The sequence below is a fragment of the Gymnodraco acuticeps genome, unplaced genomic scaffold (genome assembly GCF_902827175.1).
Source record: "Gymnodraco acuticeps unplaced genomic scaffold, fGymAcu1.1, whole genome shotgun sequence".
Taxonomy (NCBI): Eukaryota; Metazoa; Chordata; class Actinopteri; order Perciformes; family Bathydraconidae; genus Gymnodraco; species Gymnodraco acuticeps.
Genome location: NW_022991493.1, coordinates 27,940 through 37,392, shown reverse-complemented (window position 1 = coordinate 37,392; position 9,453 = coordinate 27,940). Strand labels below are relative to the sequence as shown.

The window sequence follows — 9,453 nt, the reverse complement described above, 5'->3', positions numbered from 1 at the left end:
GGGGTGGAAGCTGGGGTGGAATGCTGGGGTGGAAGCATGTGGGTAGGCAGCTGGGGTGGTGGTTGGGTTGTGAAGCTGGAGGGTGGGAAGCTGGGAGTGGAAGCTGGGGTGGAAGCTGGGTGGGTGGTGGGGTGGAAGCTGGGGTGGTGGTGGGGTGGAAGCTGGGTGGGAAGCATGGGGTGGAAGCTGGGGTGGTGGGTGGTGGGTGTGATCAGCTGGGGTATGAAGCTGGGTGGAAGCTGGGGTGGAAAGCTGGGGTGGTGGTGGTGGTGTAAGCTGGGGTGGGCTGGGGTGGAAGCTGGGGTGGAAGCTGGGGTGGTGGTGGGGCAGGCGAGCAGCAGCAACATGAAACACAGCAGCAGCATAGCGAGGCAGAGGCAGGAAGACCTGGCAGCTTCAATAGAGCGGCATGTTTAGGAGAATGTGTTTGGTTGGTTGTTAGAGGGACGAGGTGCGTCACGCAGTAATGTATCATCGGTGCTCGAGTTCACTGCCTGAACTAGCTCGCAGGCTTTACCCCATTTTTTTTTCAAGTTAACTCTAATGAACTGAATAACTATGAATTATAATGATACCGTTTCTGTAACGTTTTGTTTTGTTTATGGACTGCTCTAGTTTTATGTTGTGTTATTATTTATAGAAAGCAGAACGTAGTGTGCGTTCTCGAGAATAAATGACGCAGGAAGTCGTAACAAGTTTTTGACCGCACACATCCTGTGGGTTTTGTTTGTTTATTTCATTTCAATCAGGAGAGACTTCATTTTGTTTACAGAACATTTATTGACACATGTCATGTGATAAATGTGAAGTCTTTGGCGATTAGACTCGATCCTGAAATCGTATATCTAAAGGGGGAAATGCAGCCGTGAGCAAATAGGGAACCCCAGGGGCGGTTCTAACAATGCATTTTTTTTTTTTTTTTTTTAATGTATATTCTCTGGTACTCGGTTTGCCAAAAACCGCAGGATTTTGTTGCTGTAATGTGAGATTGTGCAGACACCCTTATGTAGAGTAGAGATGTAACTGTTCATTGCCTTTATTTTTATATAAATATGGTGTTAGTGCAAACATTGCACTATAACTTAAGCTGAAGCTAACAGTAATAACTATAAGATCTATCTGAAATAAATAAGTGTACTGAAACAAATACCAATAACTGTATTGCATTGTTTTCTTATGCGCAATTACTTCATACCGTCTAGTTCTCTTTTTCGTCCTGCATTTATTGAGTCCCCCTCAGAAAATAACTGGCCCCCCCAGTGGCCCCCCCAGTCAAATTGGTCTAGAACCGCCACTGGGGAACCCCCCGGGGTCTAGCCACTGGTGATGATGCTGAAGATCTGGATTTGATGAGGAGGTGTGATGAGGTCTTTGGATTGGCTCTCCTGGCACTGGATGTGATGAAAGGAGGTGGATGGGGAGGAGGCGGGCCTCAGCAGGAACACCTGAAATCACGCTGACTGCAGGAGAGAGGAGAACCATTTTAAAGTTTGGCTGCAGCACGCTGATTGGCTGCTGGAGAATGAGGTGAATGTAATAGGTTAACAGGAAGCCCATGATGAGCTGATTATAAGCAGCTGCGGAGTGAATGTGTACCAGTCTTCCTGAAAGAACTTGCGCTGAGCTTCAGTTCAATCAGGAGGGACTTCATTTTGTTTAAAGAACATTTATTGACACATGTCATGTGATCAATGTTATGTCTTTGGCAATTAGACCCGATCCTGAAATGGTATATCTAAAGGGGGGATGCAGCCCACTTGACGAAGGATTTGACCTTACCAGGTGGCATGGATTCTGCTGAGACAGGATTGAGGATTTAGACCGAGATGTATGCAGTGAGGCAGACATGTATATAAATGATGTAGATAAGGAGCCTGACTGCGGAAAAGAGAAACCCCAAAAACGAATGATGCGATGCAATGACTCATTACCATAATATCCGAGAGTGATATGATAGTAGTGCTGCGCTGAATGTGGCCATGTACTTACCTTACGTGATGCGACGAGTCTAAACTGGGAAGCAAGCAAGGGTTAGACAGGAATGTGCGCGGAGAGAGAAGGAACATAGGATGGGATGAGCTGCCTGTGATACTGACTATTGCATGGAGCAGGACTTCTGATGGCTCAGGCAGTCTGCTGGGATAAGTGGGAGAGGCATAGCATGTGGTAAAACATTATCTTAGAAGGATGCCACCACCACCAGTTATATGCATAGCTTACCGTAGGAGTTTAAGAGTCTTTGATTAGCCAGTGCAGATGGGATAGGGCATGCGTTCATCATTATAAAACAGAGAATGAACAGGACAGGGATCCAATTAGATGAAACCGTTCTGGAGAAGTGCTGATTAATGAATAATGTAATGCAATGAAGGTACTCTGCAGATGATTAAAACGTGAGCTGAGTGAGTGACTCATTGCTGTGAGAGACATACGCTCATGAGTTCTTTATATTGCATCCATTCCTTATGACGGAAAAGTGTGCACTGAGACCTTAGCTGAGGTCTGCTATTGAGGTACCAGAGGGAGGGGATCGCATGAAGCAAGCACGGTTTGCACCACCTCCAGCTATATGCATGAATATTTTTTATATTTATTCATTTTATAAATATATAATTTTTTTATCCGGACGGCCCCAACACTTAAAGGGGCGCCGAGATACGAATCTGATGAGACACGGAGGCGATCGCGTAAACGTGCTGTGAACACGGATAAACGTCACTTATCTGCTGGTTCAATTTCCTGGGAGGGATTGAATGCGGCGTAGATTGAATGCGGCGTAGATTGAATGCGGCGTAGATTGAATGTGGCGTAGAGGGCCTGTGTTCGCGGATCAGCTGATCGAGGGGCCTCGACTCCGTTCTGATACCGGATCGGCTTGTGCGCTTATGCCGGGACGTACCCGTGTTTCTGCCGATGGAGGTCTTCTCCTCTAGCTCTTGCTTGATATCTGCTACGAGGGTCTGAAACGGGTATGTCGGCAGCATGAACACCTGAAATCACAACTGACTGCAGGAGAGAGGAGAACCATTTTAAAGTTTGGCTGCAGCACACTGATTGGCTGCTGAGATTGAGGTGAATGTAATAGGTTAGCAGGAAGCCCGTGATGAGCTGATTATAAGCAGCTGCGAAGTGAATGTGTACCAGTCTTCCTGAAAGAACTTGCGCTGATCTTCATTTCAATGCAAATGTTGCAAGTCGGTAGTGGGCCGCCAGCTGATCCATTGCACTTTAGAATAAAGCACTTGAATGGAACGATGCATCTGGATTTCTTAAATGTACGCAAGTCAATACTCAAATTCTCCTCGTGGGCTAACTGGCCTTTGAACAATAGGCACGTTCACACCGCAGTACTTTTCCCACAAAGGTTCATCAGAACTTAGTTCAGATCGCGTTCACACCGGAATAAGTCCCTGGGGAGGATTAGTCAAATGAAGCCGCTGACGTCACTTCTTCTTCTTCTTCTTCTGCTTCGGGTTTACTGGCAGGCCGCAAACCACTTCACGGCGTATACTGCCACCCGGAGTCCCCGGAGTGGGGGAAGGCCGCCAGAACGCCGACACCTCCTCATCTCCACCGCTCCCATGTTTTCTTTTGTGTTGCCATAAATTAGTCTATCTGCGTTTCTGCGCTGGGCTAATGCTAATGCTAATAATGCTAATGCGAGGATAATAAAATGGCGGCTTCACAAAACCTTTTGGGAGTTTTACGGGGCGTGGTTTGTAATCCTTCCAGCCAATCAGACACAAGAACCTTGTTCTCCCACAAAAGTCCCTGCTCTCTAGCAGGGACGGAAAAGGGGGTGAAAAGGTTCTCATGAACTAATTTTAGTTCCGGATTTTTTTGGTGTGAACGAGACATTTCAGAACTAAAGTGGGAAAAGTACTGCGGTGTGAACGCACGTATTATGCATAATCGGCCACTAGACATAGGTTGGGTAAAGACTTCCAGACAGTGGCATTTTATATGTGTTAGGGCTTTTGTAAAGTGTTGCTTTCTTAAGATTTTAAGTAGGCTATATGTTTTTTTTAAAGTTTGCATTTTTTATTTAGGCAATTTCTTGTTTTATTGATCTAGAATTGTGATTTTTAACCTTATTTATGTTATAAGGTTATTTAATTGCCTCTTACTGCACTGTTTATCATTTGTTAGCGGTTGGGTTTGTTGTGCAAACAATTCAAATAAATAAAATCCTTAAAATTCATCCTAAAGCTGCAGTTTTTCGCCAAGTAGGTTTGAATTTGCTTTGGTGAGTATGTAAACACAGGAAGAGAAATAAGAAATAGTATGAACATTATTATGAAAGTAATAAGAGTATGAGAAAGGTCACTAGAAAATATTAAAGTGAAATACACACACCCCTCCTTTACTGTAATATATGTGAGGGGGAAGTTGGCACATTGAGACAATATTGATTAAACGTCGACACTTATATGCAAATCAACTGCGACTTATTTGAAGATATTGATTTTAATTTGCATTTTCGAGCAAATGGCAAACTTTCTGAGTATGTGTTTAACTTTTGAAATCAGTGCCTGCACCACAGAGCCCAATTTAGAAGATTTAGTTCAAATACAACTCAATTAAAGGTTGTTTCCTACACTTGGGAGCAACTTTATTTCAATGTAGAAAGTCAAAATAAATACGAATAAATCCCCAAATTGCACCAAATAACCTCATTTCAAAGATTAAGATTAAAAAAAAAAGTTTACTCAATTGATCTGTTGTTTCCTACACTTTGGAAAACTGAAGTTAAATATGAATACATCCGAGTATTGGATCTTCTCACAGACATGCAGTACAGTAAGGACCCGCTGCAGTTACCTCAGAATCTGCAAGAGGAGAGCGGCTGAAAGGAAACACAAACAATCAGAGGAATGAGAATGAAAAGCTCTTGTGTTTGCATGCAGAGGAAAAGTCTCCTCTCTCCGCTCCGCTCCTCGCACCATTTACAAAAACTGCACTTTTCGGATCAGTGGGTTCATTCACGGCCTGTAATGGCCTCTCTTTTCCCACCAATAAATCTGCCTCAGTGTGCAGCGAGGAGGACAGAGGGGCGAGGAGGACAGAGGGGGGCGAGGAGGACAGAGGGGTGAGGAGGACAGAGGGGGGCGAGGAGGACAGAGGGGTGAGGAGGACAGAGGGGTGAGGAGGACAGAGGGGCGAGGAGGACAGAGGGGCGAGGAGGACAGAGGAGTGAGGAGGACAGAGGGGTGAGGAGGACAGAGGGGTGAGGAGGACAGAGGGGTGAGGAGGACAGAGAGGGGTGAGGAGAACAGAGAGGGGCGAGGAGGACAGAGGGGTGAGGGGGACAGAGGGGGGCGAGGAGGACAGAGGGGTGAGGAGGACAGAGGGGCGAGGAGGACAGAGAGGGGTGAGGAGAACAGAGAGGGGCGAGGAGGACAGAGGGGTGAGGAGGACAGAGGGGTGAGGAGGACAGAGGGGCGAGGAGGACAGAGAGGGGCGAGGAGGACAGAGGGGTGAGGAGGACAGAGGGGTGAGGAGGACAGAGAGGGGCGAGGAGGGACAGAGGGGTGATGAGGACAGAGGGGTGAGGAGGGAACAGAGGGGTGAGGAGGACAGAGGGGTGAGGAGGACAGAGGGGTGAGGAGGACAGAGGGGTGATGAGGACAGAGGGGTGAGGAGGGAACAGAGGGGTGAGGAGGACAGAGGGGGGTGAGGAGGACAGAGGGGGGAGGAGGACAGAGGGGGGTGAGGAGGACAGAGGGGTGAGGAGGACAGAGGGGTGAGGAGGACAGAGGGGTGAGGAGGACAGAGAGGGGTGAGGAGGACAGAGGGGTGATGAGGACAGAGGACACTTATTGTTTGTCAAAATGTGACTTTCTAAGATAAGTATGTTAGCAGAGGAGGGAGAAGTACTCAGATCTTGTACTTGAGTAAAGTAGAAGTACTCAGATCTTGTACTTGAGTAAAGTAGAAGTACTCAGGTCTTGTACTTGAGTAAAAGTAGAAGTACTCAGATCTTGTACTTGAGTAAAGTAGAAGTACTCAGATCTTGTACTTGAGTAAAAGTAGAAGTACTCAGATCTTGTACTTGAGTAAAAGTAGAAGTACTCAGATATTGTACTTGAGTAAAAGTAGAAGTACTCAGATCTTGGACTTGAGTAAAGTAGAAGTACTCAGATCTTGTACTTGAGTAAAAGTAGAATTACTCAGATCTTGTACTTGAGTAAAAGTAGAAGTACTCAGATATTGTACTTGAGTAAAAGTAGAAGTACTCAGATCTTGTACTTGAGTAAAAGTAGAAGTACTCAGATCTTGTACTTGAGTAAAAGTAGAAGTACTCAGATCTTGGACTTGAGTAAAGTAGAAGTACTCAGATCTTGTACTTGAGTAAAAGTAGAATTACTCAGATCTTGTACTTGAGTAAAAGTAGAAGTACTCAGATATTGTACTTGAGTAAAAGTAGAAGTACTCAGATCTTGTACTTGAGTAAAAGTAGAAGTACTCAGATCTTGTACTTGAGTAAAGTAGAAGTACTCAGATCTTGTACTTGAGTTAAAGTAGAAGTACTCAGATATTGTACTTGAGTAAAAGTAGAAGTACTCAGATCTTGTACTTGAGTAAAAGTAGAAGTACTCAGATCTTGTACTTGGGTAAAAGTAGAAGTACTCAGATCTTGTACTTGAGTAAAAGTAGAATTACTCAGATCTTGTACTTGAGTAAAAATAGAAGTACTCAGATCTTGTACTTGAGTAAAAGTAGAAGTACCAGAGTGTAGGAATACTCTGTTACAGTAAAAGTCCTTAATTAAAAATGTTCCTCAAGTAAAAGTAGAAAAGTATGATCAACATATAGTTGAAGTTGTTGTTTAGTTAAAGGCTGCACCCTCATTCCCCATCTCAGTGTGAAAGGGTATAAAACAATATGTGCAGCTTGTGAAAGTAAACAAGTCTTTCAAATATTTTAATTACTCACACTGTCCACTTTAACCCCGGGTGGAGCTTCAGAAGCACGATGACCCCTGAACGCATCGCTGTGGGGTCAGATGTTCAAACCTCCACCTGGACCACACATGCAAACCCTGAGAAAAGAGAAGTGTGTGTGTGTCCCAATAAAAAGGGAGGTGTGTCTTTTAATTTCCATTAGGGAACAGACCTTTAGTAGTCTTTACCAATATCAGTAAAAATATCCTTGAAACCCATTGGATCACACATTAGGTAAACAAAATAGATGTTATGAACCCTTGTGTTATGTTCACATTTCGCACCCTTTGGTAATGTTCGGGTCAAATTGACCCGGGACATATTTCAGGGTTTTAAAAAAAATACAGAACTAAATTCAACATGCACAATTCCTTATATATATAGTCTTTAACTCATTCCCCAACAATATAAATGAAATATATGATAGTTTTTTAATATACTCTTTGCTGGATCAAATGCAATGGAAGTGTCCATCGTTTTTTGTGATACATTTTTTATTTATGTTAAAAAAAATACACTGTAATAAAAACTAGGTTTACATTTTGCTCATGCTTTTCTAGGACTAATGTTAATGAAAATGTTTTTCATTAATGTTTATTATTGTTAATCTGTCATATAATAATCAAAGCCCTGAAGGAAATAAAGCCATTTAGCAGCAATTGGAACAAGAACCACATCCAAAAGTATTTGGCTGTGAAATATAGAGAGAATGAAACATCCATATAAATGACAGAACAGATATAAACACAAAGCAAATTAAAACAATTAACAGTCACTATTCATAAAATACAGAATATCCGACGCTGCAGAACATCATGTGATCAATGGGCAGGTCCGTTTAGGAAACACATCATGTGATCAATGCAGGTCCGTTTAGGAAACACATCATGTGATCAATGGGCAGGTCCGTTTAGGAAACACATCATGTGATCAATGGGCAGGTCCGTTTAGGAAACACATCATGTGATCAATGGGCAGGTCCGTTTAGGAAACACATCATGTGATCAATGAGCAGGTCCGTTTAGGAAACACATCATGTGATCAATGGGCAGGTCCGTTTAGGAAACACATCATGTGATCAATGCAGGTCCGTTTAGGAAACACATCATGTGATCAATGCAGGTCCGTTTAGGAAACACATCATGTGATCAATGGGCAGGTCCGTTTAGGAAACACATGATGTGCAGAACTTCTTCCTGTGTATAGCACAGATGTACTTGTTGCAGTTGCTGCATATAGTCTGTGTCTTGGAGTCCTTTGAGGGTCCACAGACCTCACAGCTGGCTGTGGGGGTCTTCCAGCAGCTGGCTGTGGGGGTCTTTCAGAAGCTGACTGTGGGGGTCCTTCAGCAGCTGGCTGTGGGGGTCTTCCAGCAGCTGGCTGTGGGGGTCTTTCAGAAGCTGACTGTGGGGGTCCTTCAGAAGCTGACTGTGGGGGTCCTTCAGAAGCTGACTGTGGGGGTCTTCCAGCAGATGGCTATGAGTCAAGTTCATCTTCCAATTTGCTGTAAAATTCTGAGTTGACCTCCACATTATCTTCATCTTCAGAAATGTCTTCCTGTCCCACTTCACCGTGTTCCTCTAATGCATTCCACTCACTCTCATCCAGTATTAGCTCCAAGGCTCTGAGCAGAATATCTTTTGGCCATTTTGCTGGTAGATAATTGTAGTTCTGCACTACACTGTTACTACACTGAGGTTATGTCTCTGTTTAGTCCCTCCTCCAGCATGCAGGTGCGAGGGGGGACAGTGCGAGAACATTTAAAATGTTTATACATTTCTGGAAGATCTAAAATGTTTATAATGTTCTAGGATAGTTTTGTGTACACACTACAAAGGGTAAAGATCAAGGGAAAACAGGATCAAACAGCTTCTCTGTGCATACAATTGTGTGTGTGTGTGTGTGTGTGTTTCTGTGTGTGTTTCTCTGTCTGTCTGTCCTGGTATTGTATCCGGGTCAGATTGACCCGAACCTCTTATGAAGGACATACATGGGATGGGCATTTTTTCACAAGTGGAAAAAAATAAAAACAATTCCACATGTCCTTCACAATAAATAAGCCCCGAATTTTTTTATTCATTGAAAATGGAAATCGCGTCAATTTGACCCGAACACCACACAAGGGTTAAGGCCGTTTTTTAATGAAAGACTTTGTATACCATCTATTATTGGTATTACATTGTCTCGTGAGAATATTGAGTGTTAAAATAAGCAGGATAAGAGCTAGTTAGCTGTTAGCCGACACTAGGCAGCACAGTCCTGCTAACGGCTAAATAACAGAGCTAATGCTAACGGAGGATACATTGAGTGTCTCCTCTGGCAAGACCCTTCACCCTAAATCGCTCCTGTGGGTTTGTCCACAGCATTGATGAATTACATGGGTGATATATTTCATGTAAAGCACTTTGAGCACTTGGAAAATCAATAAAAGATATACCAAGAATTATTATTAAAATGATAACCTGCGTTTAGTATTTGGCTAGATAACAGAGATAACAGCTAATGCTAA

General features: G+C 43.6%; 1 protein-coding gene across 1 annotated transcript in view; it reads right to left on the bottom strand.

The window, feature by feature from the left end:
• itgb4 (integrin, beta 4) overlaps positions 1 to 9,453 on the bottom strand; it is a gene marked incomplete in the record, with an annotated part of 78,305 nt that overhangs the window by 54,925 nt on the left and 13,927 nt on the right.